Here is a 24,171-nt window from a genome sequence, read left to right on the forward strand (position 1 = left end):
CAGAATTGTCACTGATGCCAGAACAGGCATCAGGCATCTTTTGTGTAGAATCAGGAGACTTAGAGGGATGTTCATCATGATTATTGCTTCATTCCTTACATATTCAAGCACTGTCTTCCTACTCATGTCTAGTTCAAATAAAAGTGTGATCCAAACAAGATAACAGGATCACAGAAGTGTACAGAAATCCACATTTTGGGGCACTACGATATATTTGAAAGGTACTGGATAATTAAATTTGGCAAATGCTTGCAGCCTTTTTATCTGCCCTTTCTTCAGCAGTCTTTTCTTCTGTTTTTTCTCCTCTTTCACTGTCTGTGACATTTTCTTTGGCAATTTTTCATGCATTTTTATGTTCTGGTTTGGGTGCAAAATTAGAAACCTAGTAGCTGTAAGATAAAATAATTGATATTTGTATGCAAAAAGAACATTTATGGCATTTCTAAAATAAATATTTCTATGTATGTGTTAAATATAGTATCTAATTGTGTCAGATAATGGTTTCTCTAACACTTGTTTGATACCTAAATAGCAGATCCACTGAAGCTTCTGTTGCATTGCTTTTTATTACTCACTAGCTCTTTGTAGATATACAATGTTTGTTTAGAGCATTTCCTTTCTGTTTTCTTGAATGAATGTGTGTCATATGTGATAAGTATAAAAGTTAACTGGTGCAGAGAAGCAAAATATGCCTTTTTAAGAGGACAGGAGATTCACAAGTATTAAACATATGCTTCAATGAAAGGTTGCATCCATGCATAGCAGGAAGATGGACCCTGACAATCCCTATGTCCATGTTCTAGGTCAGATATTATTTTACTCCAGTTTTGAAGCAATATAATTTCTACTTAGGCATCATTTGTATGGGTTCTGAAGTTTAGATTTTTATGACTTGTAGATTGCTGTCAGTTCCTGCAAGGTTCATAGGTGAATGGAAGAAACAGTGCCACTGGTCAGTTTCTATATAGTGCCTTAACTGTTAGAGCTATCATTTCAGATACAGTTCTTATCGTGTAAGGAAATGAAAATACACATATTTTATTTTTCTAGGAAGAGCAAATCACCAGCCACAGACTATTCTATGTAATAGAACTCTTCCTATCTTGGCTGTGGGCCTCCAGATGTGATGAGTCTCAGAAACAATTCCAGAAAAGATATGTTAGAAGTTTTATGATTAGGGCATTCAAATGAGGATAGAATTTTTCATTCTTCCAAATGGTTTGCATTTCTCTGTATATCACTTCTATATTTTACACAGTAGTTTTGTTTCATGCAGAATTAATTAAACTGCTCAAAACAAAGAAAAAACCACCTTCAATAATAAAGATGGGTCTTATATTCAGGATTAGGGTGCCCATTATAGATCTGAATAAAATTTTTCTTTGTCATTCTGTTTTGGCAGTGACATGTAGTGACAACACAACACAGCAGAGATTTAAAGGTGGGAGTTTTAGTAATGCATAAACACATTACATGGTTCTTCTGAGCTCAGGTGCTTGTGCAGTAGCCCTCTGTGGTGATTTTGTTAGCTATCACCAAGTATTACACATTTGCATGAGTACACATGAGAACACACGCAGATGTACAACAGTAAATCTGTATATGTCTGTTGCAAAATTCTCTGTTGAGATTTTCGCTGGCTGAAAGATCAATTATATTAGCAACTAAATAAGCCATGCTCCTGATAGCAAAGGTGCTTAGTTTGGAGATAAGGGTTTTAATAATAAACCCAACTCTCACATTCATAGGCAAAGAAAGCAGAAAATTAAGCTTAGAGGAAGAAATGATGAAGCTCCCCCTAATCAGGCAGTCATACAAATTTATAAGTTGTTGTTGTGACTGTCATCCCTCCCTCCTCTCCCCCCGAACCCGTCTTGAGCTCTGCTTCAGGAACTTCATTTGTTTATCTGGTTTAGCCATTTATTTTTTTTATCATTCAGAGTTTTCATTTATGAAACTATTTTCACTGTCTCACAACATAACATTAGTTCTCTCTGCTGAAGACCAAATAGAAGAATGGCCAGGAAAAGAGAAATCCTTCTTTGATGTCTCTGGTGATCTATCTGTCTGTCTATCTATCTATCTATGCTCATATTACATACTTATAAGGCAGTTTTATTTCCCCCATGAAAGGTAGGAATAACACATTGTGATTGAACAAAATTGGCTTCGTTTGCACAGTAAAGGTTTCTTCCTATTCTTCTGTGTGCACATGAACTATTGCTCTGCTTTCGAAACCTCTTGATGTTTGAGTAAATGTTTCTGTACTTTTAAATTTCAGTTGTGAAATCAATGTAGTCTCTTTGTCCCCTTCAGTTTGAGAAGCTTAGTAATCCTTCCAACTAAGCCCAGTGAAATTGCTCCTGTTTTAGCAATGCATTGGAAAAAAAAAAAAAAAAAAGACAGAGGGAGATTAAAAAAAAAGACAAATTTCATTCATCATGGTCACTTCATATGAGGTCTGTACAGTGAAGCTGGGCAGCTGCTGTAAAAAACATTGGCAGAAAGATCAGCTGCACAACAGCTCAGTCTGAGATTTAACTTCATTCATTCCAATATTGTCACTATATATGAAATTATTTCACATTATTGCCTTGAAGAACATGTTAGAAATACTGACTGGAGGAATAAAAACCTTCCTTCATTAAGTTTAGACTTCTACAAAGATATGAAGGTTATAGTAAATATTGAATTTTGTAAATCTGCTGGATGAGTTTTCAAAAGGTATGATATATTTTACAGGATAGAAAAGAGACATCTAGTCCCGAAGACTACAGTTTATGTATTGCCAGTGGATGGGGTCAGCACAAGGGACACAGACAGCAAGTTAAATAAGTAATCTTGTATTTTACTTCTGTACCTGGCAGTGAAGAACAAGAAAATGAAAAATGAATCAAGGATAAAACACATCATGGTAATGCACCTGATCATTACTACATACGGTTAGCTATAGTGATTAAGAAAGATACATCACCAGTTGTCCTAATTCTTTACCATCATCCAGATATGCAGTCAGTGGGGAGTCCCAGTTAAAGCAAGGATTTGACCAACTTTTCCCAGCAACTGGGAGGTCCTATGCAATATGTCCACTCATATTTGAGGCCTCCAAAGCAGTTGTAAGAGGTTCCAGATTTTTATATAGCTGAATAAACAAGTTTACATGACTCTAAATGTGGAAATATCTGACTTCATCCTCCTCTTTATTCCCTCACAGCCTGGCTAGGGCTCAGAGGTAAAACAAGGGAGTGTCTTTATCTGTTTGGCTTTAAACACATACCCCCTCACACAGCTGGGCATCTGACTTCATGGCCTTGAAGATCTGCCTCTAAATAAGGAAAGTTGAATATATTCTCATGACATTTCCCCCCTCACTAAAAATTACATTTCGTCTAAGCTATGTCTCTCACTAAAAATCATATATATTTGACTAACAAGCATTCATATTGTGCTACAGATCGGATACTAGTAATCAATCATAAGCAGTAAGCAATTATTTTCATCATAATTGTGATCTTTGTTTTTTTCCCATATCTGAGAGAAAACTCCTGTGTAATTCCATGGTATACAAACCCGAGGCTTAAATGAAACATCTTCCTAAACTTCTGTAGTTAATTCTATTGAAGATGTAATCAAGTGCTGAGGTATTTTAGACAGAACTTCTTTTCACTGAACACACACAGTTTCATCTGTAGAAATATCTAACAGGAACATAGTTCAGTAATTTTTTTTTTCAATGAATGAGATCTGAGTTTATGGTTTTAATAATATTTTTACTAATTTTATTCAGACATTTGTATTATATAAATATGAAAAAACTTAAGGTGAAATTAGTGTTATGCATGCAGTTATTTTATCATAACATGCATATTTAATTTGGCTTATTCTTCCAGGTCAAAGTTGTTCAGCTTTGCTTTGTTTGTTTGTTTGTTTGTTTTATGGTTGTTGGATTATTTGTTTCAATATGTCCTTATTACTTGTGAACAGGAAATGTTGACTCTTGTCCATGTTTCTACATTGACTGGTAAAATATGGAAGCAGAAGAGAAGAGATGGCTGAATATTCTTATTTCTGAAGGAGTTGGATATTCCAAGACACATACTTTTAAAAAAATATTAATATTTATATTAAAAATATAAATAAAATCCATAATAACATTTTCTGAATCTTGGCATCAGTCTTCTTGCTTGCTAATCTATAAGAAAGAAAATTTATCATTGAAAAATATTTTTCTTTCCAGCAGAGGGACTGTTGAGCTAAATGTGAATGAGTTCACTGAATTATCTTCATAAAAATAAGTCTATTGGATTAAAGATAACCATAAAGGTCACTGATTTAAAATACTTAGAGAGCAGAATAGGTGCTTGGAAAGTTTATGATCTTAGCAAAGAAAACAAATAAGGTAACAACAATAAGGATAATGAGAATTTCCTTGTGTTATTATGGGAGGAAAAAGTAAGCTCTCTGAACTTCACAGAAAATCCTGCCATGATAATGCCAAGTGGTCAATATTTTGTGTTGTAAGCAGGTGGCCTCACACACTGTGGAATAAGTATAGTTATACAAGTGGTATTGTAATGGTTCTCCTTATCTTAAAGTGAGAACAGTTTTTTGCATAAACATGATCATTATATAACAACAGAATTTTTGGTTCAGGAAGATCTGAAGGTTTATTGAGCATATAAGTAGAACAATGCAGCCTGTTCTGTTTACTTCAGTAAATGTTCCTGTAGAGATGGTGCCATGTCTTTTTGGAATATCTTCATCCTTGGTATTATCTCAAGAGAAAGCAGTCTGTTCAAAAATGATAGTAATAGCAAAGGACTTTTCCTTCCCTTCAAAATGCTAGGCAATTGCAGCATCTTGTACATCATCAAGGACACAACCCTTTCAGTGCTCACTAGAGTGAAATTAGATGAAAAGACATACAGACAGTTTCATTCATAGCATAGGTGTTTGTTGACTTACAGGTAGTCATTATTTTCACATTGTTTTATATGAGAATGAATTTTCTCCCACTTATAGCTATGTAAAATCATCTCATGCAGATAAGAGACATGCGAATCTTCTTGAAACATTATAACCACAGTTTTTCTTAGAGAGTGTGCTGAGGTAAATACCCATGTGCCCTTGATATCTCAAGACAGTGGGGAACCAGGACCTTTGGATTTGTTCAACCCATTTAGGAACCTGCTGCAAATAAAAAAAAAAAAGGGGGGAAGGGACACTTTTATTCTCCCAGGGAGATAAAATAGCATTTCTTTGTATTGTGCCTTGATCAAGAATACTGCATCCAGCTGAGCCTAATCAAACAGAGAGAAATATGTGGCAGTGTCTGTGTGCAGAACACACACACACTCCAAGACACAGTATGAGACATAATGCCTGCTGTCAGAGTTCCTCCCCTCTGCAGCGCATTTTTTCTAAGACCTATATTATCACATTGTTGTGGTTTAACCCAGCAGGCAGCTAAAAAAACATTGCCATTCGTTCACTTCTTCCAGAGGGTAAGGAAGAGAGAGAATCAGAAGAAAGGTAAAACAGATGGGTTGAGATCAGGACAAAAAAACTGACGGAAAATAATAATAATGATAAAAGACTATAAATAACAAGTGATACACAATGCGGTTGCTCAGCAGCTGCCAACTGATGTCCAGCCAGGCCCTGAGCAGCAGGCTGCCATCACTCAGTCAGTTCCACCCAGTTTTCTCATTCAGTATGATGTATGGTATACTGTATGAAAAGTCTCTTTGGCCAGTTTTGGTCAGCTGTCCTGACTGTGGCCCATCCTGGATTCTTGTGCACCTCCATCCTCCTTGCTGGCAGGGCAGTATGAGAAGCTGAAAAGTCTGACTTGGTGTAAATACAGCTCAGTGGCAGCTAAAATGTTAGTGTATTATCAACATTATTCCCTCTTTTTCTTTTTTTTTTTTTTTTTTTTTTTTTAAATTTTTAAACTGAATGTGTATAGTAATATTTTAGAGGTCCTTTAAACAGTCAAGGCTTGTTTTGTGTCTCAGGGATGACAAGGATGACAGTCAGAAGACAGCTATTTCTTTTCCTTATCTCTGATGTTGATTGACTATGTTACCTTGGAGAATTCACCTCTCTCTGGTCCTCAGATTCTAACATCAAAAACTGGAGAAAATACAACAATCACAACCTGGATATTGATAGGCACTTCTGTGACATATCGAAAAGAACAGGAAAACACAGGGTATACCACAGCCTTCTGCAGTTTCCTGTGGTATGCAGTGCTCAGCATCAGAAAATGGCTAAGCTTATTCTGAACAAGGTGAAAATGTGTTTTTTAATATTCTTCAGTTGTTTGTTTTTTAGCACCAACACTATTCTGTACCAAAAATATACATTGTGTGAATAAATTATTTACATGCTACTTTTTTCTCTGTTTGGAAGTTTTTTAGTTTTTATAATATCCTCTCTTGTGCAGTTTCTTTGTGACATATGTGACTTTATACATCTTTATATAACCCCCTAATTTGGCTCTTATAGGGACTGGAAAGCTGTAAAGTATTAAATAGTTCTTTCTACCTTTTGATATTTTCAAAGATTTTTGTCATACATGTCCAGAACTTTTCCAGTTGTACTATAAAGTTTTCACCAGTAAGAGTTGTACACGATATTCAAATGTACATATACAATGGATTCCTACAAAAAGGGGTCAACAAAGCTTTCTATTTTGTTTTTAATTTCTTTCATAATGATTCCTAGAATTACAGTTGCTTTTCTGACTGATGCTTGATGTTTTCATAGAGATATCTGTTACAATCCAGAGATCTCATTTCTCAGTAATGATTGTCAGCTGTCACCTTGTCACTATGAATACAAAGATTTGTCATTGGTTTTCACTTGTCATGCTCATGTTCTAGTTGTGTCTGATCCATAATCTCTGACAAGATCCCAAGATTCTTTTATGCCCAGAGGCATAACATTCTGATGTTCATTTTATTGTATTCATTATCCCTCAGTGAATTCTCTTGTAGCTGTTCCATTCCATATAAACAATTCACTGAGGGAAAGATTTAGATATTCAAGGCAGCCCCTACATGTTACCCTGGGAATGGCTAAGTATTGTGCAAAATTAGTTCCAAAGGAAACAAGATAGGCTGAAAGGAGGTTAATCTTAACAGAATTTCTTTATACTCAAGAGAAAGAAATTTGTGGAAAGGACTACTTGAGGTATTCTAAATTTGTCTCCACTGGCTATTAAGGACAATGCCTCCTGCATGAGCACCCACTTTGACTCAGTTCAGTGAACAGAATATTCATCCAAGCATTTACAGACAGAACTTAGGGATCCATTATTCAAGGCAAACTCCCTGGCTACTAGGAAAGTCACTCTATTAAGGGAAGTCTTGCTCTTACTATAGTTTGGACAACTCACTCCTTACTAGATCCAGTAAACTTTTCCTAATTAAGTAATGTAACATTAAACTGGGATATGTTATCACATGAAAAAAATAAAAAATAAAAAGGTATAGATAATAAGAAAGTAAATAAGCATATTTAAAACGATTCAGCCATATGGAAAAGGACTTGGGGGTGCTGATGGATGAGAAGCTGAACATGAGCAGACAGTGAGTGCTTGCAGCCCAGAAGGCAAATCACATCCTGGGCTGCATCAAAAGATGCGTGGCCAGCAGATCCAGAGAGGTGATTCTGTCACTTTACTCTGCTCTGGTGAGACTCACTTGGCATACCCCATCTAGCTCTGGAGCCCTCAATATAGGAAAACATGGACCCGATGGAGCAGATCCAGAGGAGGGCCATGAAAATTATCTGGAGCACCTCTGCTACAAGGACAGGCTGAGGGAGCTGGGGTTGTTCAGCCTGGAGAAGAGGAAGCTTTGGGGAGACCTAATAGCAGCCTGCCAGTATTTGAAGGGGTCCTACAGGAAGAACAGGGAGAGAAGGTTTACAAAGGCATGTGGTGATACAATGAGGGGCAGTGGTTTCAAACTAGGAAAGAGCAGATTTAGGCTGGATGTTAGGAACAAGTTCTTTACATGAGAGTAGTGGAACACTGAAACAGGTTGCCTAGGGAGGTGGTTGGGTCCCCATCCCTGGAGATACTCAAAATGAGGCTTGACACAGCTCTGGGCAACCTGGTCTAGTTGAGGATGCCCCTGCTGACTGCAGAGGGGGTTGGACTAGATGACCGTTGGAGGTCTCTTCCAACCCAGACCATTCTATGATTCTGTGAATTCCTCTGGAGTTAAAAGGGAATAAAGAAGATATTGTAACTATGAAAATTTTAAAAGTTAAGACAATAGAAACTTGGAATTCTACCTGAAATTTTAAGCTTACTTACAGCCACCAGTGAGGGAAACTCAACCTTAAATGTGATTTTTCTGATGTTCATTTCTGTGTTTTATGTTGGATTCACATTGAATTCTTTGCATTAAATGCAGCCCCAGTCCAGGGCATTGTACATTTCCTCGGGTTACCAGAGTAGGATGTTATGCCACAGGTTGGTGTGGCTTATTGGGACCTGTGAATAGGCATGTGGCTGCAGGATGGCCGGAATTGGAGCTCTGAGAGGACAAGGGTGAGAGTCTCAACTGAAAACACACCCCTGAGCCAGGGTTTAGCCCCATGGCACCTGAGAATGGCTCCTCAGGTCACCAGTGTGCCCAAAGCCTTGTCAGCCAAATCTCAAAAAAACCCCAGGGATGTTCTCATGGTCTTTACAAAATAGTCAACTCAAGAATTTCCTAAGTAGATAGCAGAATTCACTGTCATTGTGCTTTATATGGACTGTAATGTGTGCAAAATATTCTGATATTATCCACAAGGTGAAGCTCATTAAATGTCAATAACAAGGTTTAGGCGTGGATCTATTTAAAATTGTCCAAACTGAAACCCATCTTGGTAGCCTCATAAACTGAACTTCAGGTATGAAGGAAATGTAAATATTGAACATGTAAAAGAATAAACATTTTCACTGGATTGGAATGAAGCAGTAGATAAAACAGAAAATGCATAATGACATTACTGAGAAATTAAGTCATTAAATTCCACTTGAGTCATTTGAGGTACTTCATTCATCTTCTGGACCACAATTCTTTGGATTCTGACAAGGAAAAGATGAGCTACAGTTAGCTTGATAGGCAACATCCTGTCTGTGAGTTCTGTCTCTTCCTACAATATTATTTACACACTTTGTGTAGTTTCTCGATAAAACCCCAGATTACTACTGGGAATAAAGATCCCTCTCTGAATACTTGTCAGAGTGTTTCACATTGCTGATTCCTGTCACCAGCAAGGCTGCACTCTTTGTTATGTGATGGCAGCTTTCATGAGCTTGAGAAAGAAGTGTAGGTGTTCCTATGCTCAACTGTAGAGCAGCTGGTATTTACTGACAGGGAATAGTGCTGTCAGGCTGACGAGTGTACTAAGATGTGGTAGCTCAGCATCCTGGAGAGGTCCATGCCTCTTACATTATGTGCAATATCCTACTTTCATGGCTGTATAACAAACAAACAAATAAAAAATCCTGGTTGTGATTTCTTTTCATGTTAGGCCCAGTCACATCAATTAAGACAGAATTTACCTTGCCCACATTTAGACACATAGGGTTTCATCACAGGTGAGACAGAATAATCAACAACTTGCAGTGAAGCTGAATACTTGAATTTATTCAAGAAGCTTTAATAGTAGAGCTTTTGCCCTGTTTGTTTCATATGCTCACTCACTTGCTCTACCATACTGTATGTTCACTAGATTTCAATTTTCCCTCCCCCCAGAGAGGTGTTTCCTTCCCAGAAAGATCAGAGAGAAAGTAATGTCAGTTTGTGCTGCACAACTTCTTGCAGCCACCAGTTTCAGCCCAAGATACTGAACACTCTCTAGCATTCAACTCCACTCAGCTCTTTGATCTTCAGGATCATCTCACACTGCCAGTACCTTTCTTCCAGTCAGGATATTCACAGCTTTCTTTTTGGACCTTCTTTTTCTTTCAATAAGCAGAAACCTTTATTCTGAGCACTAACTTGCTTTCCAGACAGACTAATCCTGACTTTTCCCACATAAATAGTGCATGTGCACATGCTTAGCTTCCTAATTGGTGATTCTCTCTCATGTCCCTCTGTTAATTGTAGGATTCTGGATGTTTCACTTTTGCTCAGTCCAAGCATTATTGGAATTTACAACAAGTCCACATTGGTTGGAGGGAGCAAGTAGCAAGTTTCTACTTGGAAATAGAAAAGCTCGGTTTCAGACATTCACCCATACACAAAAATTCCCAGTTACCTGCTGCCTGTTAGCATTTACAGTATAAGCTACTTTTACACCTACAACAGGTCTAGACAGCTGCATTTATACTAATCATGACAGAGTGCTTTTAAAGGCAGTGGAGAGGAAAAGACATTTTAGGTTATCTCATCTACTTAAAAAGTGCCATTTGAAGATGTCATAGACTAAGCAACCGAAATGCCAGTTGTCTTCATCTATAAAGTAAAGGAAAGACTGAGGGCTGACCTTTAGCTCACTCAGTCAAGTGGCACCTACTTTTCACAGTTAACTGTAATATCAAGATGTAAATATTATTCTGCCTAATTTTTGAAACCAAAGGGTCAGGGCTTGAGCAGGTCTGATCAAGTCTGAACACAATGCAGCATTGAAGGTACCAAGAGAACATTGAGGTAAAGTGGGGAGCTTCATAGGTATCTTAAGCTTCTTTACAGTCAGGCAATAGCTAAAAGAGATTGTTCTGGATACATTTTTCATTTGAACATATAAGATCCTTACTTAATTCCTCTTAGTCTTTAATTCACTTTTCAGAATTGGCTTACCTGTTGGGTTTTGTTTGGTGGGATTTTTTTGGTTTGGTTTGGTTTGGTTTTTTAACTGTTCGTTTTATAGTTCTTTAGCAGGAAAAAAGTGAAAACAGAACTAAACCAAGAAAAATCCTCAACTTTTCTATTCTTTTTAATTGGGTCCTGAACACATGACTATTCATATGTAACTAGTTAAAGTTGGAGAGTTTTTTTTTCTTCTAAGCTTCCACACTGGTACAGACAGTGAATATTTCTTGTTATAGTTCAGTATGTAATACAGAATGGTTAACTGGAGAGAGAAAAAAAAATCCTTTTAGCACAATAAGCTTATTCAAATAATTGCATCTATGTAGTTATTATTTTTTTCTTGTCTTCTTTGGTTACTACTCAAATGTCTATTTATTTAAAATTCAAGGCACATTTACCAATCACTGCCAGAGGCACTGTAATCTTAATAGTTCATAATAGGTCACATATGTCATACTGTTTTCTATGCACCCAGAAATCTTATTATAGTACTTAAAAATGAGATTAATGATTTTAAATATTTTTAATGTCAGATTTGATGAGAGATGAAATTGTTTATACCTATGACTTCAAAATTTGAATGTGTCACATGAAAGCTCTGTGTGAGACCATTACTATAAGACATTGAGGTCTCGAAGAGCAGTCCTAAGGGAATATCTTAGTATTTTCATTTCCTGTCCTTTTGTTTTAGCATAGGTAGCAAATCAACTTCAGTATATTTAAAGAGGGGCTTTGTATCTGAGGTTTTATTTTCTGAAAGACTTTGGGATGGCATGGGCTTTAGAATATAAGAAATAACAGGAGAAGAAAACTCAAAATTACAAAATGGTGCTTACTCTAATTGCTGTAAAGTTATTACTTGGGAAGAAGAAATGATAAAGCACAGTGTCATGTAACGTTTGTATGATAGAAATATATTAATCTGCTTGTGTTACTAGAAGAACAGTCTCTGTATCTTTGCAAATATTAAAGTTCATTTACTGGAAGCAATGGAGCGGTATAGCCCTCACTTTAGGACTACTGTGGCAAAATTTGTACTCCAAAGGAGTCGTGTAGAATAACAGTACCCTCCCCTATGACTTTATATCTCATGTGTAATGCATACGAGACACACATTTTGAGTTTGTGAGATGGAATATTTGTGCATTTGGGAGCAGCTCCTGATACAGAGAGGTCTGTGTCAAGGCTATTGATTCAGGCTTCTTCCTTGATTTGTTTGTTTGTTTGTGGGCTTTGTTTTGTTTTGGTTTTGGGCTCTTCTTGGTTTTATTGCTAAAGTACTTATGCTGGCAAAAATGTTTGAGAAGTGTACTCTTTCCATTAGTGTGAGCATTGAAGTATCTACACACTAGAGACAACTTTATTTTGCCATTTTGCAGAATCTTACAAAGGATAAGCCACATTAGGTCACCCAGAAAGGCTTTTTTTCCTGAAGCAGGTATTCTTCTTCCACTAAGCATTCCAACTCTAACTATACTTTACATACACTCCTGTTGTAAATGTTTCAATAGACAATTACTACTTTTATTCTAATATATGGCACTTTCTCACATCAGCTTATTATGGCAGTGTGCAATGGAAAGAAATCTCACAAAGATCTAAAGGAATTAGTTCTTTCATGGGAGAGAATAAATGAAATGTTTTGCTTAATTCACTATGGGGCATATTGACTCAGTGAAAAGGGCATATCTTAAATTTCATCTTTAAAGTTTTAGGGTGGGTTTTTTGGGGGGGGGTGTTGAGAAATTAGATGTTTATTTTTAAGAGGCATATTAAATAAAAAACGTGTGTGGTTCTGGAGGGAATGGATTTTTGTGTGTTCATACTATTATTTTTTGTTATAAAAAACATCTAACAACCTTACAATTAATTCTGGTACTAGATAAAATGTAAATTCTCGACCATTAAAAACTTAGATAATTATTCTATTATCCAATGGAAAAGACATTAAAGGAAAAACTAAGATAAATGGATAACAAAAGGGAAAAAAATGTAGAAAAAAAGATGGAAATGTCCCTGGGAAATATGTTGAAGTTTTTTGATTTACTGTTCTGACATTCACTTTCCTGCAGCTACTGATAACTATTTCTCTGCTCCATAGTTTAATACAGGAATAGGTACAGAGCCTGCCTTCTTAAAGCTGGAAATTTATCAATTTTTATATACAATCCTAAACATGACAGTGAATGATTTAAATTACCCTATTCTTTATATTAATGTTATTAATTTATACCAGTTCAAATGACACCAGTTGGAATAATTTGCCCAGTTTAACTTCACACTGTATTACCATAGGAAAAAGCTATTCTTTTCCTAAAAATCTTGTTTGGAATACTTTCTCTATTTTGATACATGTGGTTAGGATTCACTCCTTTTTTTCCCAGGGCAAGGCAGTATTTTGTAGTTATTGGCCAAAATATTGTTAAAAATTTGGGAATATTAGAATCACAGAATGGGGTTTCAAGGCACCTTCAAAGTCTTTTATGTCCAATACCTCTGCAGTGAGCAAGAATGTCTTTAACTAGATCATGTTGCTCAGGACATCAAGTTTGGCCTTGAACGTCTCTAGGGATGGGGCCTCCAGCACCTCTCTGGCCAAATATATTGTTTGGATAAATATGCTGATAGACTATATCAGTCTATTGTGAACGGACTGAGAGAATCCTCTCTTGAAAATGTAAATCACCTGGTGATGTGATGATTACAGTAAGAACTGAGAAGCCTCTCAACAAAGATAAGATCACCGTGAATGACCTGTCTGATGTGTCAGCTCAGCCCGTCAAGATAGCACACCTAGCAGTCACATACACATTGTAATGTAACTGGGGTGTGAGTCATATGGAGCCAGGTGAATGAACCAGGAATAGCATAAAAGCCATGAGCTTGTACCATACAAGCATTCTTATTGGTGGAAAAAAGACTTGTCTTGCTTGCTCTAAAGGCTGTACAAGACTTCAAGGACTGAGCTCAGCCTGCAAAAGCAGTCTACTTTGATAATGCCTAATGCCAGATCTGACTTAGAAAGGTCTGGCAGACAACTCAGACACTGACCACATGATATTTGGCACTATTGCAAAATGGCAGATGAGAGAGACAAGCCTTTTGTAAGTATGCACCAAAGTCTGTCCAAAAAGAATCTTTCTGTTTCTAATTTTATTACCAAGTAACATCTTAGAGTGGCTTCTGTTTGCACAGCATGACTGGGTGATGTTCAGACTCATTTATGGTCCTGGGCCTTTGTCAACAGCACAACGCAGAATTAGCCTTGTGCTCTACAAAGTCCAGTACATCACAGGAGTAATGAGCAGAGCAGTCACTGCAGACACTAATGATGGAGCCTTTGCAACAGGTAGTTACAATGTCAAATTCCTTGCCATAAGTCACAAGCTTTAAAACTTTAGGGATTGGCAACTGTTGTTATAATTCTGGAATGAATTCTTAAGAGAATATATTAAACTACACAAACACTATTACATTTCTATATGGTGTTCTCTTCTGTTTCCCCATGATTCTCAGATGTGCTTTAGAATTAAATGTGTATGGTCTTTAACTACATGCAGTATTTCCTTCCACAAAGACACAATCCTTGGATCTTACTTCCTTCATTTTCTACCTCCCCAAAGCAATTTCCTTAAGCTTTGGCTGGTCCTTTTTTCTCCGAAAATCTTCCTCTTCTTCATAAGGAAAGGAATTTCATATAAGAATACAGTAAGAGAGAATGAAAAGTGTCATAGTTTGAGTTTTTGTTTCCTGCTATGCATACCATCTTGCACCGTAACAGCTTCAAAATGAAAGTGGGGCTTGAAGTTCAGATCATAACGCAAGAGGCTTCACTTCCTGTTCCAGTTGCTGCTTTTGCATTCTGGGGCTTTGGGTGTTGACTCTCTTATGCTGAGATGGCAGTGGGACAGGAAGGGATGGAGGAGTAGCTCCCTGGCTTGGGCTTTTAGCTCGCTTGCTTCTGCTTGCTGCTTGCTGCTTGCTGCTGCTTTTCCACCATGCTTTTTCTGCAAATAGGCTAAACTCTTATGTCACTATTTTTGTCTCAATGCAGAGGCTTCTTTTTATGTGTTGTCTTTCCCCCCTCACTTCTGTATTGGGGAAACAGACAAGTTAAGCTGTTGTTTCAATTTAAACCATTACAAGAAGACATAAACTTAAGGATAGTGAATAAAAATCACATTGTGTGTTCAGAGTCTCTAAACCACTGCATATGGAATAATCAGGTTCTTTAAGGAGAATTGTTTGATTGATTATCCTTTACATTAACATACAAAGACTTTATTATGTATTATGAAATTAGAATTATCTTTCATTAGTAACAATATAATTTTTTATTATTTTTATTACTATCTAGCTTTTGAAAATATTTTTCTTCTGTGGTAGTGACACTGATTCCTCTGTATTGTGATGAAAAGCACTGCTTCAATAATTTTTACATATATTTGCCTTTCATTTTATCTTCTTATTTTGCTTAAAAGAGGTTAAATATAAACCCCTTGTGTAACCCTATCTCATCTGGCCATTTAATTTCTTAATTATGCCCTGTGTGGGTTTTTTTAAAGTTAAATCTGAAAAATCTCTTGTTTCTTGTCACATAAAAATCCATCTCTCTCCAGACCAATGCATTTTAAGTCCACACTGAACCTCCAAAGATGAATCAAGTGAGTAATAGATTACTCTGTACTTGAGATCTCTGCATTTTACACAGTGTGATTAACATGAGCTTCAAAACAGATGGCTATTAAACATTACCATGGGTAATGGCATAAAGGGTCATCATAAGCTGCATTTGTTAAATTAATAGCTCCTGAGGAGCTGCCATTTGAGGTGTAAGTAAAATAACCTTGTTCATTCAGAGACCCTGTATAAGATCATCTTATTTCTCATAAGTATAATAGAAATTTCATTATCACTATAGTCTGTACCATGGCAGTGCCCAAGAGATGAGGAAAAAAAATATCTTTTGGTACTTAAACACAAAATAATGGATTATCAGTAGCCTGAAGATCATGTAGTCACAGAATTGTTTTGGTTAGAAAAGACCTTTAAGATCACCAAGTACAACCATTGGCCTAAAATCACCATGGCCATTAAACCATGTTCAGAAGTGCCATGTATACATGTGTTTTGAACACCTCCAATGACAGTGACTCCACCATATCCCTGGGTAACCTATTCCAATGCCTGGCAAACTATTCAATAAATAAATTTTTCCTAATATCCATTCTAAATTTCTCCTGGCACAATTTCAGGCCTCTCATTCTATCACTCAATACCATGAGAAGAGACCAACACCCACCTCACTGTAACCTCCTTTCAGGTAGTTGTAGAGACCAGTGAGGTCTCTCAGTTCTCTCAGCCATTCCTTGTAAGACTTGTTCTCTAAATTCTTCACCAGGTCTGTTGCCCTTCTTGGACACGCTCCACCAACTCAATGTCCTTCTTGGAATAAAGGATCCAAAACTGAACTGTGTTTCAGGTGCAGCCTCACCAGTGCGAGTACATTGACACAATCATTTCCCTACTCCTGCTGGCCACAATATTTCTGTCACAGGCCACTTGAGCACCCTAAGTAGATATTAGAGACAAATAAAAAGGAATATGCCATAAAACTCAGAGAAGAAAATAGTAATAATTTCAGAATATCCTTTTAATGAGGGCTGATCTGCACAGATAATTGTCTTGATTCTACTGGTATAAAGGTAGTATTGAAAAGTCCTTGTGGCTCCGTGCTACAGGTGGCATTTTAAAATGTTTTTTTCCATGACAAGTACATTTAATGTATGTTTCACAGAATGTGGAGCAAGCCCTGAGAAGCCAAAGTTGTGATGATGAATTCACACTACAATTTAGCTGAATTTATGTTCTGTAACAACATTTTCTCCCTTCTTTCTTCCCTCCATCCCTCCTTTTATTAAAATGGTCAAGAATAAGAAAATTTTCTTGCATCTTGAAAGGAGAGAAACATTATTGTGTCAGGGTATTTGGTTTTGCCAAAACTGTTCAGGATGATTTAAATATTGTGACATTAGGGTTTCCTGACATGAATAAATTTGATGGAACAAAATTAGGAAAAAACTCTCTTCATTTTGGCATATCTACAAGAAGAGTAATTTCTGTCAGCAAGACATGGTTGAACAGCTGTTGGTGTGTTGAAGACAGAACTCTTTTCTTCTTTTTTTTATGGAAGAGCAGCCATGAAATCTTGTTGGAACATAGCTTAAAACAATAGACAATCTGAGCTTAAAAAAGTCAACTGAAAGAGGTAAACATCTTTTGTAGCAATAAAAAAATCCTTAAATTCAGATCACAGAATTTTGCCTTGATAATTTCTTCAAAATAGAATGACTAAATTGAGTTCTACCAAGACTACTATATTTTTCCAAGTAATAGACTAAAAGATAAGAAGCTTGGCAATCCTAGATCTACTCAGTCAAACCCCCTTTCCCGGGTAGTGACCAATATTGAACATCTATCAAGAGAGCATAACAGGTAGGCCTGAAGCAACAGCTTTCTAACTTCAAGCAGTCTATGTATGACTCAGAGACAAATTGTTCCATTTATCTCTATGTTTAGCCTTTGGTGGGATTTAGTTCTATGAATATGTATAATTCCTTTCTGACTCCATTTTTGCTTTTGGCATTCATCAATATCCCAAGGCAAAGAGTTAGATATCTTAGGTACATACTTACTTTTGTATGGGCCTGCACCAAAAATTTTAATTTGATCACCTCATAATCACTGTGAGAAATGATGAATAATCTGGGTATATTCCCCCACTTATTATTAACTGTGATTTTTGTGCCATTAGCATTTGTTCATGATTCATCTGAATCAATTTCTTCAACACATAAATTAATTCACTTCAATGACAAATCTTTAATCAATTTCTCCATGTCATTCTCTAGTCCTACCAAAAGAATTCAAATTAAGCAGAGCTGTACTTAGCCTTTATGATGCAGATGGTCTAAGGATTTATAAAGTATTTGATTTATCATTTATGTTTTATCTTATCTCTAATGATTCCTGGTATTATCTGAAAATGTCTGATGAAAATTGATCAATTTGTCATTAAACAATGAAAAATGAGTCAAAGAAAACCCTTCCAAACAGGAATGATTTTCTCTGGAGCACTTCACAAAGTGGTATATTTAGGATTACTTTGTGTCTTAATTCATTTTGATTTACCCTATGTGCATAATTTGCACATCAGCTGCATGTTTTTTTCCCCATTCTTACAATATTGCAAAGTCAATTACAATTAAATCTTTCTACAACGTCTTTATGGTCAGCCTTTATTCTTAGACATCCGGTTATTTTTGTCACTGCTATTCACTGCTTGACTAATCATACTCTCCCACAATATTTATTTATAAGTGTATTGAATATTGCAGATTTTATGAAGGGATGTGGTTGGATTTATTTGCCAACTGACAAATGCTATTCTAGATTTTTACATTATCTTTTCAAATAAATTTATGGAAATTACCAAAGAAGTCCTATTTCTCAGCAGCTTATGGTATGATTAAATGGAATTAGAATAAGACATCAGAATTCATAGACCTACACAAGACAACTGTGAGCGCTTCCATTATATTCAGTGAAAAGCAAATCCTATAGTCTGAAGAGCTTTTCATCTCACCCTAAATTTGACATATCTGTATGGTTCCATAATAATGGGATAATTTATTTTCTCCTTTGAAGAATTTTTTTGGGAAAAAAAAATCTTTCAGTAAAACACAACTATGATTTATTATAAAGTATTTTTCTTCGTATGATGTTTATCTATACTTCATCTTCTTTTATTCTTTACTGTACTTTGTACTAATTTTCCTAGTATAAATAGCTAACTCACTAGCCTGTAGTTTTTCAGTTTCCACTGAGTCCTATGAAACACTAAATATTGTATTTGCCACATTTCATTCTACCAATAATAAATTCGATGAAGTGGTACGTTAGACGTGAGTAATTTCACCATTGTGTTTTCTAGTTCTTTCTGGGCTGTGGATGAATACTTGATAATTTCTTACTATTTGCTTTACTAGTCTGTTCTAAAATATCTTCTAGAGATATGTTAGTCTGTAATAGTTTCTTCAATTTAACTCATTTGCAGAAGATATTCAGGAAGAAACTGTTGTAGCATCTTTGTAGTGAACACCTACAGAAATAATTGTGTTGCTTCGGCTGTTCTCATCTTTTTTGAACACAATGGCTTTATTAGTACTTTTTCTGTATTTACCAAGTTGTTTTTCAAAACATTTCTTGGCCAGTGTTTTTATCATTCTATATATAAGCTGCTAAATTATTCACTATTTTTTCTTTTGTTAATTTTTATATTATTTACATTAAAAAACCCAGAAGTTTTAGTTCTAAGAATGTCTTTTGTCTTTTAGTCAAGAAGCATACTTGTCATTTTGGTGTTCATTTTCATTTATCATATTTATGTATGCTAGGTAAAGTAGTAATTTTTAATAATGTCCAGAGTCATGGCAGGATTTTTAATCTCTTAGCACCCCTTTGTAATTATTATTCAATTATCTTTGTCATTCATTGTCAATATTCTTTCTGAAATTAAAAATTACATTGTTGGATTTTCTGGATTTTTTTCTTAATTTTAAGTACATTGGAGTTGGCAGACTTTCTCCCCATTCATTAATTGCTCCACGAAGAAATCTCTACTAATTTATCATTATTTAATCCCTGCATTATGTCTCATCATGAGACTACTCCATCTCTATGGAAACGCTGATATTTCCTACTACTGCTGTTCTTGCTGCTGTCATCTTTTGCTTAGTCATATGTCATAGTCATATGGCATACCATTTCATTACCAGACAGTGAAGACGTCCAGTTATTCTCTTCCTATGTATGCATATAGACCATATAATGTTTGTGTTACTTGCTGATTCATTAAGGAATTTTCTCATTTGACTCCATGCTTTAGAGGTATGTGACACTGATGAAATGTACCAGTCTTTTACTAAAAGTCTTTTACACTGTGTTCTGGGGAAATAATCCTATGTGATCAATATCCATTCTTATTATTCTCTTGGTTATCCCCTTTCTACCATGTTTCTTATACTATTCTTGGCAAAATTCAGATAGTATATTTCACACAAATTTAGATTTTTACTGTCCTGCAATGTTAGTTGAGTATCAAGATGCTTTGTTTCTTGTGCTAGAGAATAAATCATGAAAGCTGGATGAAGTATGTTAGCCATAATTTTCATTATATGAACAAGACTGAAGTGACTAAAGACTTAGAACATGAAAGAAGTATTTTCACTCCACTCCTTTATTCCCATTCAATTTGGAACATAGAAAAACCTGGTGCTAAAACCAAGCTAGTATAATCCAAACTGAAATTTGGGCTGAAAGTACAAAACAGAGGTACAAAAACATGTGTGGAGGAAACCCACTGATTTTTGGTGGTGACTGAAGACAGGACATTAATGTTTTTCACCCCTTTCCAATCTTTCATTTTTACGCTTGAACAGTTAAACATTAAAAAGCTGCCAACCAAAACCTAAAAAAACTCCAAACAACAAAACCCCACCAACCCCAAAAAATCCCACACAAAACAAAGCCAAAGAAAAATCAAAGAGGGTGAGAGAAAGAACAATTAATATTTAATTGCCTTTATCCATTCGGTCCTTATCACATCACTCACATCCCACCAGCAAACAATAGTTCTTTCATTCCTTAGCTGTACTTTAGAAACACAAGCTCAGCATTTTCCTGGTCTCAGGTGCAAGGTACTTCAACGCAGCTGGCCTTCTGCTTCCAATAATCTCCTCATTGCAAGAATAACTTCATACCAGTTACTAAATATTATCATCATTTTCAGACAAATATCATAAATGTGGTTACAAGATGGAATTATTTTCTTTTTAATCTATTTTTTAAGAGATCATTATTCTTAATTTCTGCTTGCAGAAGTAATTTTGTGTTTTTTTATTTAGAAAGTATCATGAAGAAATAAAAAAAATATCTTAGGAGTTTGGATACTATGTTGAAAATGGTCCTCAGTGGATGGATTAAGATACCTTTTTGTATAAGAAAGTATATACTTTTAATAGGTGGATGTACCACAGATAAAATTGAACCTGAAAGTATGTTTAATCTAGCTAATAAAATGAGATAATGTAATCACAATTTCATTTAAAGTTGAGCCACAGGTTATTTTTCTGGCTGCAATTTGTTGGAAAGCGTAATACAATCAGATCTTGTTTTAAGTTATACTGTTCCTTAAGGCAATCACTTCTAGGCAGTTGATGAACAATAATCACAAAGTACTGTCTGATAATAATTTTCAGGTCCTTATATTCAGAATTTTGTGGAAAAAAAAAGTGTTCCAGGCTATAGACACGTTGCAGGTTATTTCTGAGCCCCCACAGTTATTAACTTGAGTTTCCGGTGTGTATGGATACGATTCTGGAAAGGAGGCAAAGGCACAAACATCAGCAAATGAGTGGTGTTATTAGAAGTTATTCTGTTGTGCTGAGTATTGTATATTACAGGTGACACATGTATTTCCTTGTCAGGAGAAAAGGTGAATATTTTTTTGGTCTTCTCCCTGATAAACATTGATTTAGGCATGTTTCTTTTGGTCTTTTCTGCAAAGCAACAGACAACAATCCAACAGGTTTGTTATAAGCTAGGATGTGATTTTTGCATAAAGAGAACACAAATATGTAACATTTTTTACTAATTCTCTAATTATACTGTGAGTAAAAGAAACATAAGATAAATTCAGTATCATATCTAAACCCTGAATAGGAGGCAATTTGAGAGAAGTTTGAGGTCTATTATTAAATTAAATACCATGTCCTAATCAAATGCAACTTTTCTTTAATAATGTGAGAGAACAATTCTGTCTGTTATAGTAAAAAGGAAATAGAATATATAATGCATTTCCTACAGGCTACTGGTAATGAACTAGCCATACAAGCAATTTAAAATCCTTTAAAAACAAGAGTTCAAAAGGAAATGCAGCCAAAACATTCTCATTTGGAGGTTTTTATAAACATGATAGTCTCCTCCTTCCCTTTACCCAGGAAACTGGATGATCACACCCTTGGAAACCAATCTGATGCATAAAATGTTATGCTGGGTATGGAGACCCTATATTTTCTTGACCAGCTTTTGGGAGATATTACTTCTGCCTCTGTTACCCCTGTAATATCTACTATGAGGACAACTGTCAGGAAACATGACTTTTCCCCAGGAAGCCAATTTTAACAAAGTCAAAAATGTCCCAAAGCTCTGGAAAAATATGGCAAAATTGAACTCATGGAAATTAACAAATACTACATGCATTTTCTACATGGCTCTCCACCTGAAGAGTCTGATTAAATCTCAAGACATATCTACATATCTACAGGTTCATCAAGTTCTCTGTTCAGGTCACTGCTACATGGAATTGAATGCATCTTTAATAATTTATATGTTGTTCTTTTCAAGATGTCTTAAGAACTCTTTAGGAAAAAAAATCCCCATTGTTGCATTCTGGGTTGGTTTAGTTTTCATCTCTGTGCTTTATAAAAACAAACAATTAAACAAGATAGCAAGAAGATAATAATAATTACACATAGGTAATAGCAGATATTTATAATATCAGAAAAATCTCATCTGAATTTGGCATAAACTAAGACCAGGCCTTTGCCCTGTTGATTTAGATACTACATTCTAGGTCTCCAAAACTACCTGGCCAAAAAAAAATCTGTGTTGACTCTCATAAACTGCCTCAGAAAACAATAATTTTTATCTAACACCACTCTGTCATCCTCTAAAGAGAATACACTGTGAGTACAGGAGCCAAGTCATTGTTCTTCAGTTGTTCAGAAGACAGGATTTGTACCTTTTATTATAAACTATTCTGCAAGTGATTCAGACACTATGCCTGATACTCTCATGATAAATTTTTTCCCAACCATTATTTGTGGCATCAGATTAAGTTTCAGGTCCTCTTTTGTTGTGAAGCTTTGGTTGATTGATTGATTGATTTGGGGTTTTTCCCCTCTCAAATTCTTTTCTGTAGCATTTTGGAGAAGCTGGAGCAAAACCAAAACATATAAAGATATGGTTCAATGTCTAAGCATTGTGTTTGATTTTGTGGATGTCAGCAAACTCTCTAAGATTCAACATCATTAGGCATCCATTAAAAGTTGTATTTTTTGCCATGGGAATTTTCAGTTCTCCATTCATCTAAATTATTGACCAATTTATTTCCCGCAGTAGCATGTATCTCTTGGAATTAGGAGAACCGAAGAATAAATGCTGACTCAGTGCAGCAGTGTGTTTTGAACAGTACTAAATTGTTGTCTTCTGTGAATTCAGATTAATGACAAAGATTTTATATTCTTGGAGCAATTTAAAATTGCTATAAAATGATACTAAGTTTTTTTTTCTGATTTTGTTTTAATGTAATGAATATAAAAGCAGTACAGCTTCTTGTCTCTTTGAAACACGATTAACTAATGCCAAACATTGGCAAAGTAGACTCCAGAGATGTTTTGATGACATCTCTGTACTTGAACACCAGTGTGCTTTACATTTTAAGCATTGCAAGGTCTGTCATTATTCTCTGAGTATTTAATGTCGCTCACATTTTCTTTCCTGTTGAAATCTTTTTGGCACCAAGCAAACAAAACTCTGGTAGCAAACTATGCCCAAACTATACTGTTCAATGGGGAGCATTTTTACTTACTCATAAAACAAAACAAAACCAAACCAACCAACCCACCAAAAAAAACCCAACATGTGAATAGCTTTTGCTGTTGGCTTGACTAAATTGTGTCATATTTGTATGCCAATGGTAAAATAGAAGATAGATCTCATGAAGACAGAGTGAGGTCAAACCAGAAGTATGTCAGGGAAACAAGACAAATCATGTGATTGATCTCTCAGTGAAGGCTCTATGCATTTATCTGTAAACATTTGTGGTCTCTAAGTCCAGAGCATTTACACAAATAAATCTAGACAATAAATTCAGAAAGAATGAATATATAAGCAAATGAATAAATATTATTCCTAAAATTAATTATAATTAATATAATAATATAACAAAAATCATTATAATTATTTATAATTAATTAGTATTATGACACAAATAATTATCTTACGCAATTTTCTGAACTTTAGAGGAGATTAAAGAGAAATTCTGCATTGTAATGATTCATCATTTTAATCACTCTTGGAGGACTACATGCTAGGAACTCTCATTTATCTCTCCTTGATTGTCTGTAAAATGAAGACTGATTAGTGTAGATTTTAAAAAAATGGAAGAAGAATGATTCAGAAGGATTTAGCATGAGAAAAAAATGTGTGCCTAAAGCAAAATTCT

The sequence above is a fragment of the Dryobates pubescens genome, chromosome 27 (genome assembly GCF_014839835.1).
Source record: "Dryobates pubescens isolate bDryPub1 chromosome 27, bDryPub1.pri, whole genome shotgun sequence".
NCBI classification, from domain to species: domain Eukaryota; kingdom Metazoa; phylum Chordata; class Aves; order Piciformes; family Picidae; genus Dryobates; species Dryobates pubescens.